The sequence below is a fragment of the Salvelinus alpinus genome, chromosome 30 (genome assembly GCF_045679555.1).
Source record: "Salvelinus alpinus chromosome 30, SLU_Salpinus.1, whole genome shotgun sequence".
Lineage (NCBI taxonomy): Eukaryota > Metazoa > Chordata > Actinopteri > Salmoniformes > Salmonidae > Salvelinus > Salvelinus alpinus.
This window is the reverse complement of record NC_092115.1, coordinates 29,306,758-29,330,842: the sequence shown is the minus strand read 5'-3', so window position 1 is coordinate 29,330,842 and position 24,085 is coordinate 29,306,758. Positions and strand designations below refer to the sequence as shown.

At 41.9% G+C, this 24,085-nt stretch overlaps 1 protein-coding gene across 1 annotated transcript in view; it reads left to right on the top strand.

Annotated features, from left to right (window-relative positions):
- Nucleotides 1–24,085, top strand: part of LOC139560621 (apoptosis regulator Bcl-2-like) — a 52,832-nt gene that overhangs the window by 15,678 nt on the left and 13,069 nt on the right. The window lies entirely within an intron of this gene.

The following is a 24,085-nucleotide window of genomic DNA, read 5'->3' as shown; positions in this document are numbered from 1 at the left end:
CTACTTGGTAGTGTGTACCAGGGCTCGAGGTACTCGACCATTCGGCGAAAGCCAACATTATCCACGACAGAGAATGGTTGATTGTCAAAGGCAATAAATTCCATTATCTTGGCGTTAATGGATTTTGCCTTTGAGTTGTCTTGCTGAAATGTTCTTACTCTTTCAAATGACTGCTTGACTTGTTGACTGCTCGATCCACACAGCAGACATTGTGGGCTAGGTTAGGAATGCTGTGTTGCACGTGTAGCACTATATTTTTCCGTGGCGTTATTACGTCATCTACCTATGTTATATACAGTGGGGAGAACAAGTATTTGATACACTGCCGATTTTGCAGGTTTTCCTACTTACAAAGCATGTAGAGGTCTGTCATTTTTATCATAGGTACACTTCAACTGTGAGAGACGGAATCTAAAACAAAAATCCAGAAAATCACATTGTATGATTTTTAAGTAATTAATTTGCATTTTATTGCATGACATAAGTATTTGATCACCTACCAACCAGTAAGAATTCCGGCTCTCACAGACCTGTTAGTTTTTCTTTAAGAAGCCCTCCTGTTCTCCACTCATTACCTGTATTAACTGCACCTGTTTGAACTCGTTACCTGTATAAAAGACACCTGTCCACACACTCAATCAAACAGACTCCAACCTCTCCACAATGGCCAAGACCAGAGAGCTGTGTAAGGACATCAGGGATAAATTGTAGACCTGTACAAGGCTGGGATGGGCTACAGGACAATAGCCAAGCAGCTTGGTGAGAAGGCAACAACTGTTGGCACAATTATTAGAAAATGGAAGAAGTTCAAGATGACGGTCAATCACCCTCGGTCTGGGGCTCCATGCAAGATCTCACCTCGTGGGGCATCAATGATCATGAGGAATGTGAGGGATCAGCCCAGAACTACACGGCAGGACCTGGTCAATGACCTGAAGAGAGCTGGGACCACAGTCTCAAAGAAAACCATTAGTAACACACTACGCCGTCATGGATTAAAATCCTGCAGCGCACGCAAGGTCCCCCTGCTCAAGCCAGCGCATGTCCAGGCCCGTCTGAAGTTTGCCAATGACCATCTGGATGATCCAGAGGAGGAATGGGAGAAGGTCATGTGGTCTGATGAGACGTTATTTATGTTTGTGTAGCATAAGGTTAATCAACCAATCAAATTACATGCAAAAACAGGTAGTGAAACAAACAATTATGAAAAATCTACCTGCAAGAGAGCATGCTGGGAAATATGATAATGATGGGCATTGTTTTCAGTTGTTTTGAGCAAACATTAATTATTAATTTTACTCAACAAGCTTGTTCAAATTCGGCTGACTCAAACAGAGTGTGTTGAGTAAACACACTTTAAAACATCAGTTCAAGTTCTCGTCCTTTTGAAGTCTACTCAACTCACATAATAATGCTGATTAAATAATTGGTTTAGTTAGGGCTGGCACAATTACTGTATATCCATGTAACTGACGGTTATGGATGAAGACCATCATGAACAACGGTGATAACCGTTAAAAAAAGGAACGTTGTTGTGTGGAATGAACAGCTGACTGTAGAAGGGATGGCCGGGCATTCGTGCGTTTGAGTCTGTTTCTGCCATAACATGGACTCTTAACAAAGTGATAAAACTTTGTTGCTCCTTGCTGAAACAAACAAACGAGTCTTCGGTTGCCTAGGCAACAAACACCCCCAACAATGCAGCAGCAGCACACATAGAAATAGAATGAATAGAATGAATAGAACTTGGAACCTCTAACCCTGCCAATTTCACTGTTAAAGTCACGGGTACACTCGCAATAGATGTGGTAAAGAGGTCAATCTAACTCGACCAAAACAGTGGAATTGCAATGGAAACCCATATGGGAAAGGGCCATGGGGGAAAGATCCCAAGTCTACTCATTGCCTTCAAGCAAAATTAGTCTACATTTAGGCTATTGTTTATACAGTTGAAGTCGGAAGTTTACATACACTTAGGTTGGAGTCATTAAAACTCGTTTTTCAACCACTCCACAAATTTCTTGTTAACAAACTATAGTTTTGGCAAGTTAGGACATCTACTTTGTGCATGACAGAAGTAATTTTTCCAACAATTGTTTACAGACAGATTATTTCACTTATAATTCACTGTATCACAATTCCAGTGGGTCAGAAGTTTACATACACTAAGTTGACTGTGCCTTTAAAAAGCATGAAAAATTCCAGAAAATGATGTCATGGCTTTAGAAGCTTCTGATAGGAAATTAGGCAATACCTCCGAAAAATAATTGGAGACCTCCACAAGTCTGGTTCATCCTTGGCAGCAATTTCCAAATGTCTGAAGGAACCACGTTGATCTGTACAAACAACAGCACAAAAGTATAAACACCATGGGACCACGCAGCCGTCATACCGCTAAGGAAAGAGACGCGTTCTGTCTCCTAGAGATGAACGTACTTTGGTACAAAATGTGCGAAACAATCCCAGAACAACAGCAAAGGACCTTGTGAAGATGCTGAAGGAAACAGGTACAAAAGTATCGATATCCACAGTAAAACGAGTCCTATATCGACATAACCTGAGAGGCCGCTCAGCAAGGAAGAAGCCACTGCTCCAAAACCGCCATATAAAAGCCGGACTACGATTTGCAACTGCACATGGGGACAAAGATCGTACTTTTTGGAGAAATGTCCTCTGGTCTGATGAATCAAAAATAGAACTGTTTGGCCATAATGACCATCGTTTTGTTTGGAGGAAAAAGGGGGAGGCATGCAAGCTGAAGAACACCATCCCAACTGTGAAGCACGGGGGTGGCAGCATCATGTTGTGGGGGTGCTTTGCTGCAGGAGGGACTGGTGCACTTCACAAAATAGATGGCATCATGAGGACAGAAAATTGTGGGGATATATTGAAGCAACATCTCAAGACATCAGTCAGGAAGTTAAAGCTTGGTCGCAAGTGGGTCTTCCAAATGGACAATGACCCCAAGCATACTTCCAAAGTTGTGTCAAAATGGCTTAAGGACAACAAAGTCAAGGTATTGGAGTGGCCATCACAAAGTCCTGACCTCAATCCTATAGAAAATTTGTGGGCATAACTGAAAAAGCGTGTGCGAGCAAGGAGGCCTACAAACTTGACTCAGTTACACCAGCTCTGTCAGGAGGAATGGGGCAAAATTCACCCAACTTATTGTGGGAAACTTGTGGAAGGCTACCTGAAACATTTGACCTAAGTTAAACAATTTAAAGGCAATGCTACCAAATACTAATTGAGTGTATGTAAACTTCTGACCCACTGGAAATGTGATGAAAGAAATAAAAGCTGAAATAAATCATTCTCTCTACTATTTTTCTGACATTTCACATTCTTAAAATAAAGTGGTGATCCTAACTGACCTAAGACAGGGAATTTTTACTAGGATTAAATGTCAGGAATTGTGAGAAACTGAGTTTAAATGTATTTGGCTAAGGTGTATGTAAACTTCCGACTTCAACTGTACATGTATTTCACTCTATGTTGAGGTAAAAATCGGAGTATAATGGTTTTATGGATGTCAACCCCAACACATGTTCATGACATCATTACCAATCAATTACATTACAGGTAAAAAAAAACACCTTTGAATACCGTCAACGATTTCTGTATGCTAGCTATGCCAAGCATATTATACGATCGGGAGTTAGCATTTAGCAGTCACTTCTTCTAAACCTGAAAAGGGATAACTTCTACATGTTATGCAGCAAAAACAGCCAACTATATCCAAATCAGACTTAACCCAGCTAGCAATGAGGAATCGGCCCAGAAGCGGCCCTCTTCCGGGGGGCCGGAACTGATTGAATCGGCCCGGAATCGGGTGTCGGACTCGGCCCAGAATCAAAATGAATGACTGCCCAGAATCAGCCCAAGTACATCAGGCATTTTCCGTCTACCAGAATTCAGCCGACTTTGCCAGCATCTTACCAGAATCTCCCCAGAAGTGGCCCGATGCAAATTTAAATAAATCTATACAAAATTACCTGATTTACATACAATACATACAAATTATACCCATCCACAAAAAAAACATTTTGTGTCAAAGGAAACACCATACATCTGGTGACCGTGTCAGGCCTGCCATAGGAGTGACTACAGCACGATGGGACTCTCCGCCGGAATCGGCCCAGATCCACTGTGCTAGCTGGAAAGTAAGCAGATTGTGGGCCTGTTAGATCCCGACCGGCCAAACCCTCCCCTAACTCAGACGACGCTGGGCCAGTTGTGCGTCGTCTCATGGGTCTCCCGGTCGCAGTCGGCACAGGTCTCAAACCAGCATTTGTAGCAAAGCAGTTTGCACTGTGATGCAGTGTCTTAGACCGCTGCACCACTGGGGAGGCTCCATCCATAAAGTTTTTAATGCTTATCAATTGCCTTGCACAAAGTATCAAAATACCAAAATACTACACAGGATTCTTAAAGAATTTCATTGAATAAAAAAAAAAAAAAATGTATCACAGAAACAATGAGACAATATGGAAAAATAACGAATCAAATGTTAATGACATAAAGCAGCCCGTGTAATCATCTGCCAGAGAGTAGCCACAATCGGCCTGAGCCCCAAGTAATACATTTGGGCCAGATAACTCTCACCGGAATCGGCCCAAGCCCCAAGTAATACATTTGGGCCAGATAACTCTCTCCGGAATCGGCCCGAGCTCAATCCCCGCATCCTAGCCATAAGTAATACTGCCAAAGGTGGCCCAGACTCGGGCCACATGACGTCGGCCGAGTCTGACTCTCAGCCGAGTGCCCCGACTCTCAGCCGGAATCGGCCCAGATCCACTGTGCTAGCTGGGATGTAAGCACATTGTGGGCCTGTTACAATACATAAATCATGACAGATTTAACGAATATCGACTTTGTTAGATCAGATTTGTTGACTGGTCAATGGAACGTTCCATTGACTCCTTTACCACATCAATGGCTGCCTGGTATTGTGACGCAATAATTTCCATGGTAATGTAGAATGTTCATTCAAATGATGTTAACAGATGTGGCTCATGCAATGGAATGTATTTTTTCAAATGTCGGTTGAGTTGAATTAACAGATTACAGCACACATTTTAGCACATATTTTACTTCCTGCTTTGCTCCTATGGGTACAGTGGTCATCAGTCCACCCATTATGCCATCATTGACTTGAATGGGGATGCCCTTTCTATTAATTATATTTAAATTCCAGTCAGGAGCGGAGGAGAGGAGAAAATGTAGGAAAGAAATGTATATATATATATATATATATATATATATATATATACAGTACCAGTCAAAAGTTTGGACACACCTATATAATAATAGTGAAGACATCAGAACTATGAAATAACACATATGGAATCATGTAGTAAAGTGTTGAACAAATCAAAATATATTTTACATTTGAGATTCTTCAAAGTAGCCACCCTTTGCCTTGATGACAGCTTTGCACACTCTTGGCATTCTCTCAACCAGCTTCATGAGGAATGCTTTTCCAACAGTTTTGAAGGAGTTCCCACATATGTTGAGCACTTGTTGGCTGCTTTTCCAAACCATTTCAATTGGGTTGAGGTTGGATGATTGTGGAGGACAGGTCATCTGATGCAGCACTCCATCACTCTCCTTGGTCAAATATTCCTTACACAGCCTGGAGGTGTGTTTGGGTCATTGTCCTGTTGAAAAACAAATGGTAGTCCCACTAAGCGCAAACCAGATGGGATAGCGTATCGCTGCAGAATGCTGTGGTAGCCATGCTGGTTAAGTGTGCCTTGAATTCTAAATAAATCACTGACAAGTGTCACCAGCAAAGCACCCCTACACCATCACACCTCCTCCTCCATGCTTCACGGTGGGAACCACACATGCGGAGATCATCCGTTCACCTACTCTGCATCTCACAAACTTTAACACATTAACTCAAATGTTTGTCCTTTTGAAGTCTACTCAATTCACAGAATAATGCTGATTAAGCAATTGGTTAAGTAGCCATTTTTACAGTGCACTCTCAGGCCTGTTGAAGTCACTCTCTTTCTCTTTTCTCCTTACTACCCTTTCTACTGCTGTTAGGAGGGGCAACAAGCCCTACTGGGTTTGTCACTGAGTGATAAAGTTGCATATATTTCCCCTGACATGACTTCACTAACTTCTGCATGACGTAATGCTACATAGTAAATCAATCAAAAACATAGAACTGTTTGAAGGACACCTTTTTTTCAATTTATGACAGTCACCCGAGCTCCAGATTAACTCTCTGAGATGAGCTCTCATATATAACCTACACTTTCTATCTAACTGTGAATGGGTATTACTGTTAAAGTGACTGTTTCTATAGTCATGTTTAGGGCATGTTAAGAGTGAGAGGATATGGCCTTTGGTCCTTTGCCTCCTCTCTTCTCCCCCAGGCCCTCCACACCCCTCCTGTCCTGTGCTTATTTCTGGCCCTTCTCAGGAGAGTCATTGGAATGTCTGCAGCTCAGGAACTGACTACATAAATAATGAGAGAGGTCCTGGGTGTAGCTTTCCTGAGTGACCAGAACAGCCAAGGGTGTGGACGGCCCTGGACGGTTTGTTCATTCGTGGACAATCGCTTCAGGCCAGGCCATGAATAGTTCATATACAGACCACCAGAGCAGTAGATTGTGTGTCTGTTTCCGTGTGTGTGTGTCAAGAGCACTATGTATTTAAAACCTCTTGAAGCTAGGGGGCAGAATTTTTATGTTTGGAAAAATAACGTTCCCAATGTAAGCTGCCTATTTCTCAGGTCCAGATGCTAAAATATGCATATAATTAGGATATAATTAGCACAGAGTAGGATAGAAAACACTCTAAAGTTTCCAAAACTGTCAAAATATTGTCTGTGCGTATAACAGAACTGATTTTGCAGGCGAAAACCTGAAAACCTTTATAACCTTTTGATATAAAATAATCTTTATCGAACAAAAGGAACATTTATTGTGTAACTGGGAGTCTCGTGAGTGCAAACATCCAAAGATCATCAAAGGTAAGCGATTAATTTTATTGCTTTTCTGACTTTCGTGACCAATCTACATTGCTGCTAGGTGTTTGTAATGTTTTGTCTAGTGATCGATAAACTCACACAAACGCTTGGATTGCTTTCGCTGTAAAGCATATTTTCAAAATCTGACACGACAGGTTGATTAACAACAAGCTAAGCTGTGTTTTTCTATATTGCACTTGTGATTTCATGAATATAAATATTTTTAGCAAATGTTTTTGAATTTGGCGTTCTGCAATTCAGCGGTTGTTGATGAAAATGATCCCGCTAAAGGGATCCGTGCATCAAGAAGTTTTAACCTGGTTGTTTATATGTCCTTGTGTCTATTGACCTATTGTTCCATTATGCTGTGCTGTTCTGCTCTTAGGCACTACCATAGATTAATAATATATGGGCACCATAAACTCTTGACACTAAATGGATGTCCATCAAATAGAGCCCCAGGGCTGCTGATGTAGTGATGGGGAGATACCTTACACACACACACACACACACAAACACACACACGCTTATTACCTCAAGACCTGGCTTGCAGTATCAGGTGACAATAGAGATCCTTGAAAAATGCAGGGCCATGTGAGAGGCCTCTAAATATAGATGTGCTGCTATTACTGCTATTCTATTACTGCTCCCCTTCGCACTTTAATTGTATGAATTAAACACTGCACGGTATCGTGGCACCACTACCACTAACAACACAGAAACCCTACCTACTTAAAATAATCTATGTGCCTTTAATTAACTATTTGAAGTTGGAGATAAAAAGATTGTTCTATATTTCTAGCTACGCTTGGAACTAGATAATGAGAGGTCTATTGAGACGCAAGTTGACTTTGCCACTGGGCAAACTCCAATGAGTCCCATTATATATCAATGTGGGGAAGGTTGAATGGTTCTGCCCAGTAGCTGGCTACGCAAGATATTTTGGGACCTGTTCCAAAAAGGCTGGCAGGGAAAATGTCAGATTTTTCATTATTTCTAGGGCAACAATGGCTATTGGCTACCGCTGTACAATGTACAATCAATAATGTGTGCCTTATCATAGTCGTTCCATGATCTCTCAGGGACACAATGGCATGAAGAGTGAGCCAAACAGTTGTTGAGGTTCACTGACCAAATAGTAGCCGTTCACACACACATAAAACACACACACACACAGAAGCGGATGTAGTGGTGTGAATCAATAATGTTGTCTTGTCACAGAGTGACATGTGAGCCATGGGGGGGTGGGGAGCAGATGGCCCCATGGCGATACAGCTCCAGCCACGACAGCCCAGTCCAGCCTCCACTGCTGGGGAAATCCCACGAGCCACTGGGCAACACTGGCCATTACCAAACAGCATGGCATTATTGACATTTCCTTGAAATACTGAACAGAGTATGCCTCCAAAAGACATTGGAGTGATTGGTAAATTAACACCGTAGTGTTGTGCAGTACATGGACATCTGAAGAAATCATTTTCTGCTCTTTCTCCATGTGATTTCATGAAATAGAGGAAACTCTCCTCCAGAAAATGGATTATTGTTGATGGCCAAAACTAGGTCAATCACTGACTTTTTAGGTGATTGACTGATTGACTGCTTAATTGATTGATTTGACAACTTGAGAGATTAATGTTGGTGTCATTAAGGAGGATGCATCTAACCTTGCAAAACATTCACCTTCAAGTTGTGTTACACAGGAAGGTTAAATGGAGGCTAGAACGATCCCTTTTTCTCCTTCGGACTGAAAAAAATACAGAGGAAAGAATGTCAATGCTTGTATTAGAAAGACCTTGGGACCGGTAGATGAGCATTTCAGCACTTTTAAGCTGGCAGCTTTGGCATGGTGACAGTAGCAGCTTGTGATTTCTGACGGGCTTTCCCCCCTCCCCCCTCTGGCAGTAACCTCTGATGGCGGCTGATTGGTTTTGAAGTGTGGGGAAAATGATGCGCGTGTGATGTCAAAGAGATGAAAGCTTGCTGGGGCAACGTTCCTACGTACGGTACAGGTACAGTACACCAAGTTATAGTACAGAGATCAGGTAAACTCCACTCACGTAAACTTCTCGTGCATGTCTTTGCTCACCCACAGTACAAGTAGATCCTATCAGATTGAAGAAGAGAACATTCCTTTTGTTGGTACCCTCAGGCTCTTAGAAGATGTCTACTGCATTTAGAGCAACTGATGTGAATCTCTCCCCTATGCTATTGTGAAGGGTCTATATTATGTTAAATTTGCAATATGTAAGTAACTTTTTGGGCAACCCAACCCAATCCTCATAGAAATGTGAGTTATAGATATGTCATTCTAATTGAAAGCAAGTCTAAGAAGCAGTAGATCTGTTCTATGTGCACTATTTCTATGCTTCCCACTCTTAGGTTTTATTTTTGCGTCTTTTAATTTCGGGTTTTGTACACCAGCTTCAAACAGCTGAAAATACAATATTTTTGCTTATAGAAAATATATTTGACAGTGGTTTAAATGGTGCAATGATTTTCTACACTATACTTGCTTGTTTTGCCACTTAAACTGAAATTCGGCGAACTATTAGAATTTTAGAAACCGGGAAATGGCAGAACAATTTCTGCATAGTGCATATTTAATCTAGGACTCTTGCCATTGTCAAGAGGAGGGTGGAGGAGTGGAGGGGATAGACTCTGCCACTGCAGTATTATGATGATGGCAGCACTACCTGTCCCTTCTATGTTACACTGGTCTGTTCAGCATGCGGCTTAAGACACAGAGAAACTTCATACAGCCTTGTTATGACTAGATCCAGTTATGAAGTGCTCCTGTTTGCTTGTTAGGACCAAACAAGAAGAATACGAACAGCCCATAGACACGTCTAGACAGGGTTTACGGCCATGAATATTACCAAGACAAGTTCATTAAGTCAGTAATAAGACCCATAAAAGGGTTTAATTTATATTCTCAGCTATTTTATGACACTTAGTGGTGAGCAGCAGTGTTTCAAAGGAAAAACAACCAATGTAATGAAGAAAGAACCCAATATCCTTTCTCTTTTAAATGTTGTTGACTCCCCAGAGGGCCCTGCGTTAGGTCACAACTACAGAACACTCAGTACAGAACACTCAAGAAACTCATGACACATCTTTTGATTTATATTCTGACTAGAGAAAACACACAGCATCAGTTGGCTACTCATTTGGCTTGTTCTATCATCCCTCTATCTATCCATCCATCCTGACGTTCATAGTGGCTTAATTACAGGACCACAGGGTAAACAGGAGCTCCATCCTCCACCACATCACACAGGCACTGTGGTCCTCTGGCCTAGGGAGGGGCAGCCCTCTGCCAAGCATCCAGACACACAAGCTGCGGGACCAGAAAGAGACAGCTTGTGCCATGCCAGGGCAATGGGTGGCATGGCCCGCGAGAGATGGATGGCTTAATACCAGGGTAAAGGTTTGGCACAGCCAGAAAGGGACGACATATAGGTTCAGGGTAAATGGTGGCAGAATATGGTTAACTGATGCCAAACAGAGTATTGGAACACACTTCTCACTGAGCACAGACGTAAATTCATTGTCTATACAATGGTATGACGTGGAAACAACATTGATTTAACCAGTGTGTGCCTAGTGGGTTGTGTAATGCACTGTATGTCCAACTTGTTTTTCAATGTCAAAAGTCATCTGACACGAGTCATCTGTTTCCTCTCAGTTTCATCTGCTGATAACAAACTGGCAATAATTACATAAACACATTATGACATATAATCAGAAAATTGATTGTGGTCCCAATGCAGTCTCAATTTCAGTTTTCCAAATTTGTCAAGCAATTTGAATTAACACTTGGTCTGAGAAAAGCAAACATTTTAGTTGAGATGTTTTCAGTTTTAGCGCTCTTTATTTGGCCTCTAAATAGACAGCCAATAGGCAGTTTGTTGCCAGTCCATTGACATATCCTGTGGATTCTTATGTGTCTGACAGGGAGCAGGGAGCTGTTGAGAAAATGCTTCAAACCTCACTCTATTGTGAAAGTGACACCCACCCTGTTAGCTAGCTCTCCACACTTCTTCACACCAGACTTATAATGTCACAATAGACCATTTATTGTCCTTCATCAGACGGGCTGGGCCTGTTTCCGTTATGACTCTCTTCACATAGACATTGAAGGTCACTGTCCCGATAGGCTCCTTTAAATTGTGTTATGCTCTCTCCAATGAGTAGTTAATGGAGAAATTGCTAACCAAAGGGAGAAGACTATTCAGGTTTTTGGTTGCAGCAGAAGAAAGTTGCACCAGGGCTAAAGAAATTAGAGTCAAATATGTACTCAGTGTAGTGTGTCTTTCTGTCCTTGCTGCTTTTTATTCTCTTGATACATCAAACCAGACAATCGAGGAGTGTTGGCCTGCCTTAGCGAAGCGATGTTCTTCATGGTAGCTAACTCATCTGAGGGAGGAAGGCAGTAAGACTTGCTTATCTAAAGGGTGAATAGTTATCATATCAGCCCCCTCAGCTCAGACACACAGTGGAGTTGTTTGTCTCCTCACATCAATGCATTTTTCTCATTCCTTTCCCTTGGCCTGGAATTAAAATCAGCTGGTTGCTGAAGACAGAGTGAGAGGGGTAGAGAGAGAGAGAGGTTGTTGAGCTTATGCCTTGTTTCCCAGGCGGAAGGCGAGGGGTATTTTGTTTTAGCAGGGAACATAGAATTTGTTTGCTTTGGCGTTATGGACATCGTTTGCACTGATGTTAACAGAGTTTCTGTCAATATTGGACAACTGAATAAGTATTGCTTTGGTCAAGCTTATGTCTTTCCAGATAGCATAGAAAGAGGGGCGAAGGGCATAGCAAACACTGGGAGGTTGAAACTCAGTCTGAAGATTGTTTTATGTGAAACACATTCTTACTCCCCCATCCCCCCGTTTAACTATGACCTCATGTTCCGAGAAGGAGAGACAGCTTTGTCACGCATTCCAGAATCCCAGTCTGCGGTAAATCGCCAACTTCTGTGGGCAGACCCTCAGCTTTCCGTAATTCCCTTCCCTTATTCCTAGTGCACTACTTTTGACCAGGGCCCGCACTATATAAGGAATAGGGTTCCATTTCAGACCCAGGCCTAGTGAATCTCAGCTCATCTCCTCACCACTTCAAAGCAGTTCCAGAGGGAGAGCCTACTTCATGATGATTATTGTTTTACCTGACAATAACTGGTCATCTGAGATCCTAGAACCTCATCCTAGACGGTGGCCTCTCTCATTTACAGATCCCAAAAGGTGAACCTGAAACCACAGCCTCATGTACACCAGTCACATCAGGTAAACTGCTCCCTCTGCTATCTTGTTGCCAAAACTGACGAGAGATCATTACAGGCTTGCTCTGCATTACAAGACATCGCTGTAATGAAAGGAGACACTCAGTGATACAGCGGCTGTCTATCTTTGATGTTCTAGCTAATACTTTCTCCTACACTGACTTAGAAGTCTCTGTTGGATGATGATCATGTGGGCTACTTACCAAACCTCATAAACGGAGGGGGTATAAGTAACTCACTCTTGATTTCATTTATTATGGTAAGCAAACACCGCACTACCTTTTGAGTGTGTATAAAAAACATACAGTACCAGTCAAAAGTTTTGACACAGCTACTCATTCAAGGGTTTTTCTTTATTTTGATTATTTTCTACATTGTAGAATAATAGTGAAGACATTAAAACTATGAAATAACACATATGGAATCATGTAGTAATCAAAAAAGTGCTAAGCAAATTTAGATTCTTCAAAGTAGCCACCCTTTGCCTTGATGAAATCTTTGCACACTCTTGGCATTCTCTCAACCAGCTTCACCTGGAATGCTTTTCCAATAGTCTTGAAGGAGTTCCCAAATATGCTGAGCACTTGTTGGCTGCTTTTACTTCACTCTGTGGTCCAATTCATCCCAAACCATCTCAATTTGGTTGAGGTCGGGTGATTGTGGAGGCCAGGTCATCTGATGCAGCATTCCATCACTCTCCTGGAGGTGTGTTGGGTCATTGTCCTGTTGAAAAACAAATGATAGTCCCACTAAGCGCAAACCAGATGGCATGGCGTATCGCTGCAGAATGCTGTGGTAGCCATGTTGGTTAAGTGTGCCTTGAATTCTAAATAAATCACAAACAGTTTCACCAGCAAAGCACCCCCACACCATCACACCTCCTCCTCCATGTGTTACGGTGGGAACCACACATGCAGAGATTATCCGTTCACCTACTCTGTGTACACGGCGGTTGGAACCAAAAATCTCAAATTTGGACTTGGACAGATTTCCACCGGTCTAATGTCCATTGCTCGTGAATCTTGGCCCAAGCAAGTCCCTTCTTATTATTGGTGTCTTTTAGTAGTGGTTTCGTTGCAGCAATTAGACCATGAAGGCCTGATTCACGTAGTCTCCTCTGAACAGTTGATGTTGAGATGTGTCTGTTACTTGAACTCTGTGAAGCATTTATTTGGCCTGCTATTTCTGAGACTGGTAACTCTAATGAATTTATCCTCTGCAGCAGAGGTAACTCTGGGTCTTCCATTCCTGTGGCGGTCCTCATGAGTGCCAGTTTCATCATAGCGCTTGATGGTTTTCGCGACTGCACTTGAAGAAACGTTCAAGTTCTTGACATTTTCCATATTGACTGACTTTCATGTCTTAAAGTAATGACGGACGGTCGTTTCTATTTGCTTATTTGAGCTGTTCTTGCCATAATATGGACTTTTGTATACTATCCCTACCTTGTCACAACACAACTGATTGGTTCGAACACATTAAGAAGGAAATAAATTCCAGAAATTAAGTTTTAAAAAGGCACACCTGTTAATTGAAATGCATTCCAGGTGATTACCTCATGACGCTGGTTAAGAGAATGCAAAGGGTGTGCAAAGCTGTTATCAAGGCAAAGGGTGGCTACTTTGAAGAATATCAAATATAAATTATATTTGGATTTGTTTAACACTTTTTTGGTTACTACATGATTCCATATGTGTTATTTCATAGTTTTGATGTCTTCACTATTATTCTACAAATAGTAAACAATAAAGAAAAACCCTTGAATTAGTAGGTCTGTCCAAACTTTTGACTGGTACTGTATATTACAAGCTGTTTGTATTAAATTGCGTAAGCTATCTTTGAATGTGAACTGCATGTGTAGTCTATTTGCAAGCCTCACTGGTTATAGGTAGGCCTACAAACCCTAAACACTCTAGCAGATCATAGCCCACCCTAGCTCGAGCTCACTCCAGCTGTGCCTCCACCCTTTCTCCATGGTATTAGTTTGAGTGTTTAGCTAGCCTGGAGGCCTCCCTTAGTTACAGGAACATATTACAGCCTCTTTGATTTGGCCATGGATCATGGCTGGCTTATTGCAGCAGAGAAACCATACAGCCTCAAACCAGACAGTGATGTCATCTCCACACTTGCCCCACAGGAAGTGATCTCACAGCAAATTATCTACTGAGGGTTTAGCCAGGGGCACCCTTAGCGGAGTTGCTAACACTCGGATGCGTCCGGTTTTCAGGAATACAGCTAATTCAACTTAGCTTCCTTTTCCACTGAAAACCGGATGTGGGAACTCCGCTTATTTTATGCCTGCTAAGTTAGATTAAGCCAGAGAACACTTATTGTTTCCCATAAGTCAGGGGCCTCGAAATAGTGATTTATTTTAGGTGTCCACATTTAGCACTGTTACTGCTTATAAGCTGTGTAATAAGCATCAATGACCATACAAGAGAAGCCTACAGGGGCGGTGTGCTGTGTGGTCTGAAGGACGGACCAGGATCAGAGAATAAGTCCTTAAAGGCATGAGGAGAGTGTGGTGGAGCCCCTGTCACAGGAAATGAACTTCTCCCACAGGGCGTACTTGTCACAACGGAAGCCACAGGCCACCTGGGAATCTTCTAGTTCCCACGGTCTGTGAGGCCGTATCAGGCCCTCCATCTGAACTACACTGGGGCTTGGCCATGGCTGGGGGGGCTCCCACGCTCACTCAGTTGCCACGGTGTTGTGTCAATCATTTTGGATCCAGCCCCCTTGTTGTGCTATCGTTCCTTAAGAACTGAATTTAGGCTGATAGCGAGTTGGCAGGAAATGAGGAGTGCAGAGTGGAACTGGGAACAAGCAGCTCTAGCTCTAGAACCTTGTTTCTAATCATCTCTAGAACAATTTATGACGTCTCGTGATTCAGATACCACACATACCACTTTGGTGTACTAAGTACCTCTTTCAAAGATTGCCTTCACTTGTCCAAGTGAACGATAAAAAATAAAAAATAAGTTAGGCATAATCTTTTCATGCTCCTAACCCAGGCAAAGAGACCATAGTTGACCGATTTTAGGTGGTTCCCATGGTTTGATTGTAAAAGCAAACAGACGTCATCGCAAAGCAAGCTATCAGTCCATCCACTCTGCTGGGCATCCAGCAAAATACACAAAAGTGGCAGTCTTCCTGTACTCATGCCCACACCACCACCCCCAACCTCACTCATCCTCCCCCCTCTCCCGGGGGGAAGTACATGGTGACTCAGCTACCCTGTTCTGTTCCATTTTCTCCTTTCCTCCTCACACGTCATCGCTGGCCTTTTAAACAGCCAAAGCTCCAGAGATGGGGAGATGAGAGAGAGCAGCTTTATTAGATTGGGCAGCAACTGCCCTCAGCCCTGACCTGGCCATCCAGCCTGCTGTTATTTATAGCAGTCGAGAGAGACTAGCAGTGGCATAGCTGCAGGAAGTAGGGGTGCTGGAGGTGCTGCAGCACCCTCTGATAAATTGAAATACATTTGTACAGAAATCAATACAGTTATTCAAAATACTAGAGACACAATTTGGGAAGCAAGCGCCATAGAAATATAATCCATAGAAGGGCCTCGGAATCTCTCACCCTGGCAATTTGACTGGTAAACTCAAGAGTACACTCGCAATGGCTGCCAGTCCTGACTTGATGGGCACGTCCGTTCTATGGATTATGTTTCTATGCTTGCGGATGTCAGTGAACAGCAGCTACAATCGGCTTTTCGCAAATTTCTAAATACAGTCGCGGGAAAAAACGTTGTTTGGAAAGCAAATGCCTATTACTGAAAAGAGAAGACTAGTCTAATCTGTCTGTAGAAACTACCAAAACAGTTTTCATAGTAGCCTAGAGATATTGGCATGAGCACATCACTCATCACCAGTGAGAAAACGTATGCATATTCATGCTATCTTTGTCTTTGGGTGAGTCAGTGTCACTGGAAGGTTTATTTAGTAGCCTATACTGTTAATAGCCTATTATATTTCCACCTAATATTGTATAATCTGTGTCTCCCCTCTTTTCATTGGTGTTTTGCGGGTACTATTTAAAGAAGCTGCCAGTTGAGGACTTGTGAGGCATCTGTTTCTCAAACTAGACACTAAAACAAGGACATTTCGAAGTGACCCCAAACTTTTGAACGGTAGTGTATATATATTTACTGTATATATATACATATATATATATATATATAGGGTCCCAGCTGTCTATGGCACCTCATCACATTGCTGAGGCGCCACTACAGCCTGGGGTTCCCAAGCTGTGCCACAGCCTACCGTTACCGGGATTCCCATAGGGCAGCACACAACTGGCCCAGTGCCATCCAGGTTAGGGGAGGGTTTGGCCTGAGGGCTTTCCTTGGCTCATCGTGCTCTCGCGACTCCTTGTGGCGGGCCAGGCACCTACAAGCTGGCCTGGGGACTTTCCTTGGCTAATCGTGCTCTCGCGACTCCTTGTGGCGGGCCAGGCACCTACAAGCTGGCCTGGGGACTTTCCTTGGCTAATCGTGCTCTCGCGACTCCTTGTGGCGGGCCAGGCACCTACAAGCTGACCTGGGGACTTTCCTTGGCTAATCGTGCTCTCGCGACTCCTTGTGGCGGGCCAGGCACCTACAAGCAGTAGTCATCAGTCGAACGGTGTTTCCTCTGACTCATTGGTGCGGCTCACATCCGTGTTAAGCGAGTAGTGTGTTAAGAAGTAGTGTGACTAGGCGGGTCATGTTTCGGAGCCGATTGAGGAGTTGCAGCAATGAGGTCATAACTACCAATCAGGGAGAAATGTAGGTTAAAAAGCACACCAAAAAATGATGCACTCATATATTTATGTTCTGACTGTATCTTTTTTTTTTGTTGCATATATTTTTTTATATGTGCCTTATTTGCATAAATACCTGGGTGTATGTGCATATATGAATACCTTAACATAAAGGGGAGGAACAGGGATGCAACCACCAAACACTTGCTCTGACTACCTTACCTGCACACACCTGCGCTGTCTAGACTGCCTCATTAATTACTGTTGTCCCGTTCTCTTGCATAATTAAATAAGTGTGTCAATAGCAGGGTACCCTCGGATTAATAATCAACACGCTTGGCTCTAGATTACACCTATCTAAACATACCTTGCATTGTTTGAGAGATCAAACATAAGGTCGCTATAATCGGAAGTTGCTTTCATTTCAGCGCATCTCATTTTAAAATAATTCAACTGTATCAAAATAAAGGTATCTTTCTTCTCTTTCTTGTAATGTAAGTGTCGAGACGGTGCGATAAATCCTAGATTGAGTTTTAGCGTTCTTAAAGATTCAACTGAAAGCCAATGTATCCCATTGAGCCCATTTCAGCCATTACGGGGGGGTGTTTGATTTCATTACAAACATTTCCACGGTCGTAAAGTTAACAGGAAAAAACAACAGGCACAAGCAATACTATGAAAGAGTCGCAGGAGTGAAATGAAATCAATCAACCCAGCAAGATTTAAGTGACAAGTGGGTTTTGCACTCCTCAAACACAGGAAATAGATGGATGAAAAAGACAGATCCTCAGTTTGGTGGGGCATGCACGTTGCTAACCTTTCAGCCACTTCCTGCTCCTGAAAGTCTTCCCCAGTGAGGACAGACAGCATAGGCTCACAGCTGATGCCTTCCTTGTGTTACCTTACTAAGGGGAGGCTTTTAATGTGATGGGAAACGCTTGGTCTAGGTTGTTTGTTTGTGGGATATGTGTTGTATTGGTAAAGCTGAATTCTAGTCTGGAAAATTAGATTGTAGTACATTTGGATGGCCATAATGCTACTGAGAGACATCTTTATATGGTCAGACAGACTATAAGAAAAAGGTATTGTCTGACTTGCCACGCATGTCTTTTATCTGTACTTGTACTGTATATTCAGAGACTGTCTCCCACAGTACCTGTAAATTATATGCTCTCTGAGCTCTGAGCATAGGCTAAGGTGTGCTGCAGAGCGACTGTAAGTCAATCCACCCACCCTGGACAGGAGAACGTGGGAAGCAAACCAATCAGAGAGGAGAAGCTGTCCGTCTGCATCCACCCACACTCAGTCCCCTGGGCCCACATGGTCACACTGCTCAAATATGTCTCATACAATGGGTTCTATAACGATACAGGACCCACTATAATCAAATTATACTGGAGTTCAGTCAAGGGTAATAAAGGTTATTTGTAGAAATACATTAAAAAATATATTTGTACAATTCCAGTGGAATAAATATTGTCGATATAAATGTTTTTCCTCATAATCCTGGACTATCGGACCACCATTTTATTACGTTTGTAATTACAACAAATAATCTACTCAGATGCCAATCAAGTATTATCAAAAGCCACGCTATAAATTCTCGGACAACCCAAAGATTCCTTCCAGACTCCCTCCACCTACCCAAGGACGTTGCAGTACAAAAATCTATTAACCACCTAACCAAAGATCTAAATGTAACCTTGCGTAACACCCTAGATGCAGTAGCACCTCTAAAAACAAAAAAATAACATTTCTCACTTGAAATTAGCTCCCTGATATACAGAAAATACCTGTGGTCTGAAACAAGCTTCCATAAAATTGGAACGGAAATGACGCTCCACCGAACTGTAAGTCTTCCAACTAGCTTTTAAAGACTACTTTTCCAACCTAATTGAGGATAATAAAAACAATCCAAAATGTATTTTTGATACTGTCGCAAAGCTAACTAAAAAGCAGTATTCCCCAAGAGAGGATGGCCTTCTCTTCAGCAGTGATGAATTCATGAACTTCTTCGACGAAAAGATCATGATCATTAGAAAGCAAATTACGGACTCTTTTTTGAATCTGCGTATTTCTCCAAAACTCAGTTGTCCTGAGTCTGCACAGACCTGCCAGGACCTAGGATCAATGGAGGGACTTAAGTTTTTTAATCCTGTATCTCTTAACACATTTACGAAAATAGTCATGCCTCTAAACCTTCCAGTTGCCTACTATTCCAACTAAACTACTGAAGGAGCTACTTCCTGTGCTTCAGCCTCCTATGTTGAACATAATAAATGTCTCCCTATCCTCCTGATGTTTACCAAACGCACTAAAAGTGGCAGTAATAAAGCCTCTCCTGAAAAACCAAAACCTTGACCCGAAAAATTTAAAATAAAAATAATGGATACAAAATGCTCCAGTCTGGTTTTAGACCCCATCATAGTACTGAGACTGCACTCGTGAAGGTGTCTCTCTCTTTGTCTCTACCTCACCTGCTGTCTTGACCTCTGAATGCTCAGCTATGACAAGCCAACTGACATTTTACTCCTGAAGTGCTGACCTGTTGCACCCTCTAGTCTACAACCACTGTGATTATTATTTGACCCTGCTGGTCATCTATGAACGTTTGAACATCTTGAAGAACGATCTGGCCTTAATGGCCATGTACTCTTATAATTTCCACCTGGCACACCCAGAAGAGGACTGGCCACCCCTTAGAACCTGGCTCCACTCTAGGTTTCTTCCTAGGTTCCTGCCTTTCTAGGGAGTTTTTCTAGCCACCGTGCTTCTACATCTGCATTGCTTGCTGTTTGGGGTTTTAAGCTGGGTTTCTGTACAAGCACTTTGTGACATCTGTCCGTGTGAAAAAGGGCTTTATAAATACATTTGATTTGATAAGATAATGAAAGAGCCAGCTATGTCTGTCATCCACCTACCTTAATAGGATCTGATTTCACTCTTGTTTTCTGAGCACTGAACAACATAAATCCAGAATGTGCTTTAGGCCTAGAGAGTTATTCCTCTCCTGACTCCCGTAAAACAATATGTCACATGCATAAAGCGTAGAAAATAGATTTCTCCTGGCCTGCTGGTGGAGTTAAAAGATTATTAATGGAGATGATCAAAATGAGAACTGTCATTGACAGACTCATTACTGGGCTATCACGTTACATGTTCCAGGAGAGAAGGAAAAGACCCGTGGGTGCTCACTGTTTTGTAAACACACCGATGCTGCTGACACATATTTGAATATTTATGAGAATCAGCAGGGCCATTTGCAGGTTATTTTGGAGGCAGGAGAGAGTTTTTTTTAAACCTTTATTTCAACAAGGAACACAGACTGAGACCAAGGTCTCTTTTACAGCTGGGCCCTGCGTATACATGTTTACACATACAGTTTAGGTACAATGATTAAAAAACTAAACAAGACAAACAAAACGATCACAGATAACACAAAAAAATACAGCAACAGATTACATTTACACATAGGTTATTCCCCTAACAGCACAAGAACTTGCATTACACGAAACAGTTACAAGCAATACAAAAATAAAAATCCTCCAATAAATATTTAAAATTTGCGACAGGGGGAAAAGAGTCTCAAGTTTAAGTTTAGTCTGCAAGCTATTCCATAGGCAAGGAGCGTAACAGGAAAAGGCAGCCATACCCAACTCTGTGGAAATCGCATGGACCTCAAGTGTAATCCATGTTGAGACCTGGTTTTGCGCATTGATAAGTGCGCATTGATAAGTAGCATCCAGCGATTTAAGTGTTGATGCCGTAGCATGCATGTAAATAATATCCCAATAATCTATAACAGACATAAAAGTATCTTGTACAATTTGTCTTCTATTTGTAGAGGACAAACATGTCCTGTTTCTATAGAGGAAGCCTAGCTTGATTTTTAGCCGTTTACAAAGTTTGTCAATATGCATTTTAAAAGACAGTTTATCATCCAACCACATCCCTAAGTATATATATGCAGAGACCTGATTAATTCGAGAACCATCTAAGCTCGTAAGTGCAAGTGTATTTTCATCCAACTTTTTGAACCTATTAAAAATCATATAACATGTGTTTTCTTTGCATTTAGAACACATTTCAGCTGTATAAAAGACCCTTGTAATGTCTTATCTGTCTCCAATAGTGACAATGCTTGGTCAGCCGTTGAAGCGATAGAGTACATGACAGTGTCATCAGCATATAAATGAATTTGACATTTTCTTATCTCATCACCGATATTGTTTATGTAGAGCGTGAACAATAATTGACCAAGTATAGAACCTTGTGGGACCCCTTTAACCAACTCCAATGGCTCCGACTGGATGCCGTCGACTCTAACAGCCTGACTCCTATCCTTTAGATAGTCATGAAACCAATGACAGGCATCCAATTCTAGTCCTATTGACGACAGCTTACCCAAAAGTATCGCATGGTCTACAGTGTCAAAAGCTTTAGATAAATCTATGAACAAGGCGGCACAGTACTTTCTATTATCTAGGGCATTAGTAATATCATTTACAACACGTACAGTGGCCGTAATAGTACTGTGTTTAGGTCTGAAGCCAGATTGATTACTAGAAAGAGTATTGTTAACTGTCCCAAAAATGTTTTGTTGCCTATTCACCAATGACTCTAGAATTTTAGCCAAACAGGAGAGCTTAGAGATGGGCTGATAATTATCCAATTCACTACCATCACCTCCCTTGAGGAGTGGTAAAACAAAAGCTGTTTTCCAAGATTTAGGAATCTTTCCTACGACAAATGTTTGATTAAAGATATGTGTCACTACACCAGCAATAATAGGTGAGTAACTTGAGTAAATATGGATCCAGATTGTCAGCGCCTAATGATTTCTTAGAATCTATAGCAGATAGTGCAGATAAGACCTCATCTTCTGTGACTTTTTGAAAATTAAAAAACGGCTTACTGTTTTCCACATCAGCTGAAGGTCAAGGGGCTGAAACAATAGACTGGTCAGGAGCATGTTGGCCATTTTTTCTTTCAAAAAGAAAACCAGCAGAAATAAAATGCTTATTAAAAACATCACAAATTTCAGTTCGGTCACTGATGATCCCAGATTCCGATGTAATTTGCTTCGGCAGGGAAGTCAAGGAGTTTCCTTGTTTAAGTGAGTTAACAGTTTTCCAGAATTTAGCGGGATCACCAGCAGACTCTGTCATAGCATCAAGAAAATACCTAGATTTTGCCTTTTTTATTCCTCCGGTCCATTTATTTCTCAATTGCCTAAAAAGCAGCCAATCAGCTGTTTCACCAGTTTTCCTCGCCAAGGCCCATGCTTGATTCTTTTGCAGAAAAAGGATTTTCAAACCACAGGAGAACCAAGGATTAGTTTGATTTTTTTACCCTAAGTCGCTTTAACGGGACGTGTTTATCAGCCATGAAGGTAAAACTTGATGAAAAGAAAGAGAAGGCTAAAACTGGGTCCATTATGCAGTTTACGAATAAAAGCTCTGAATAATAAAGGTCAAGGCTTACTCTGAGAAGTGTTTATAATTTCTCTTTTGAATTATACGTGGGTAATTTTTTTTGTTGCCTAGTATCTCTGATACATGCAATAGGGCAGTGGTCACTGATGTCATTAGCAAATAACCCACTAGCTATATATTTGTGAGGTGTATTTGTTAAGATAAGGTTTATTAATGGAGATTTTTGGGGGGTCTTTTGGATTAGGACGGGTAGGTATAGTTATTAGTTGAGTAAGATTTAGTTCGTTACAAATGTCTTTTAATTTAAACGATGCTGGCATCAGCCAGTCCAGATTGAGATCTCCGATAATCAATAATTCATAGTTTGCATAATTAGACATTAACTCAACAATTTGCATAGAGCAGATACCGGAGCTGAGGGTGGGCGATAAACTCCCGCTAGCATTAATAGTGCATTATGACCAAGGACCACATTTAGAACTAAGCATTCATACTGTTTCGGAACAGAAGTTGAAATGGACACAGTGACATCTAGGTTGCATTTAACATATATGGCAATACCTCCACCTCTACCCACTCTGTCTGCTCTGTAGACATTACACCCAGCTAACAGAACATCTGAGTCTACCTCTACCCACTCTGTCTGCTCTGTAGACATTACACCCAGCTAACAGAACATCTGAGTCTACCTCTACCCACTCTGTCTGCTCTGTAGACATTACACCCAGCTAACAGAACATCTGAGTCTACCTCTACCCACTCTGTCTGCTCTGTAGATATTACACCCAGCTAACAGAACATCTGAGTCTACCTCTACCCACTCTGTCTGCTCTGTAGACATTACACCCAGCTAACAGAACATCTGAGTCTGGAACAGAGACACATAGCCAGGATTCAGATATAATCATTATGTCAGCATGTGATTGTGAGACCAGTATTTCAATCAAATCTAGCTTTTGGATCAAGGTTCTAGCATTCAAATGAATAATTCCTAGGCCACTATTTCGAGAGCTCATATCAGATGGAGCATTCAAGGTAATATTAGATGAGCGACGTTTCCTCGTGTAGCTACTGACAGGCCTGAGTTGGATGGAGACGAGATTACTTCTAACAATACCCCTCTGCCTGTGCGAGGAAGTGGCAACACGGTACCTTGACAGTAGTGTAACAATAACATAAAGTCCATCAAAAGTTTCATCCATGTTAGCAGCACCTGTAGAGCTATTTAAAGCTATGGGGGGGCAGTCAGTATAGTCTGATGGGGAATCGACCAATTCCGAGTGTCAACCCCCATGCATATATATTGTCAATTCTCATATGCCCTGTATGAGGCTATAGTGAGAGCCAGGTTTGAGGAGAAAATGCTTGTACCATACCTATTCAGATGTAATCCATCCCGGAGAAATACATTTGGTCGATGTAGAAAAGCTGTAAAATTGTCCACATATTGTATGCTTATTGAACAACAATAACCTTTAAGCCAGATGTGTAGCTGGCGTATACGACGGAAATTATTATCCGTAGAGCATGGAGACGGGAGTGGACCTGAAATAATGCATTGTTTACCTGATTTAAGTACAGTATGAATCAGTGATTTAAAGTCCTTTTTAAGTTGCTCAGATTGCTGTAATTTATTAT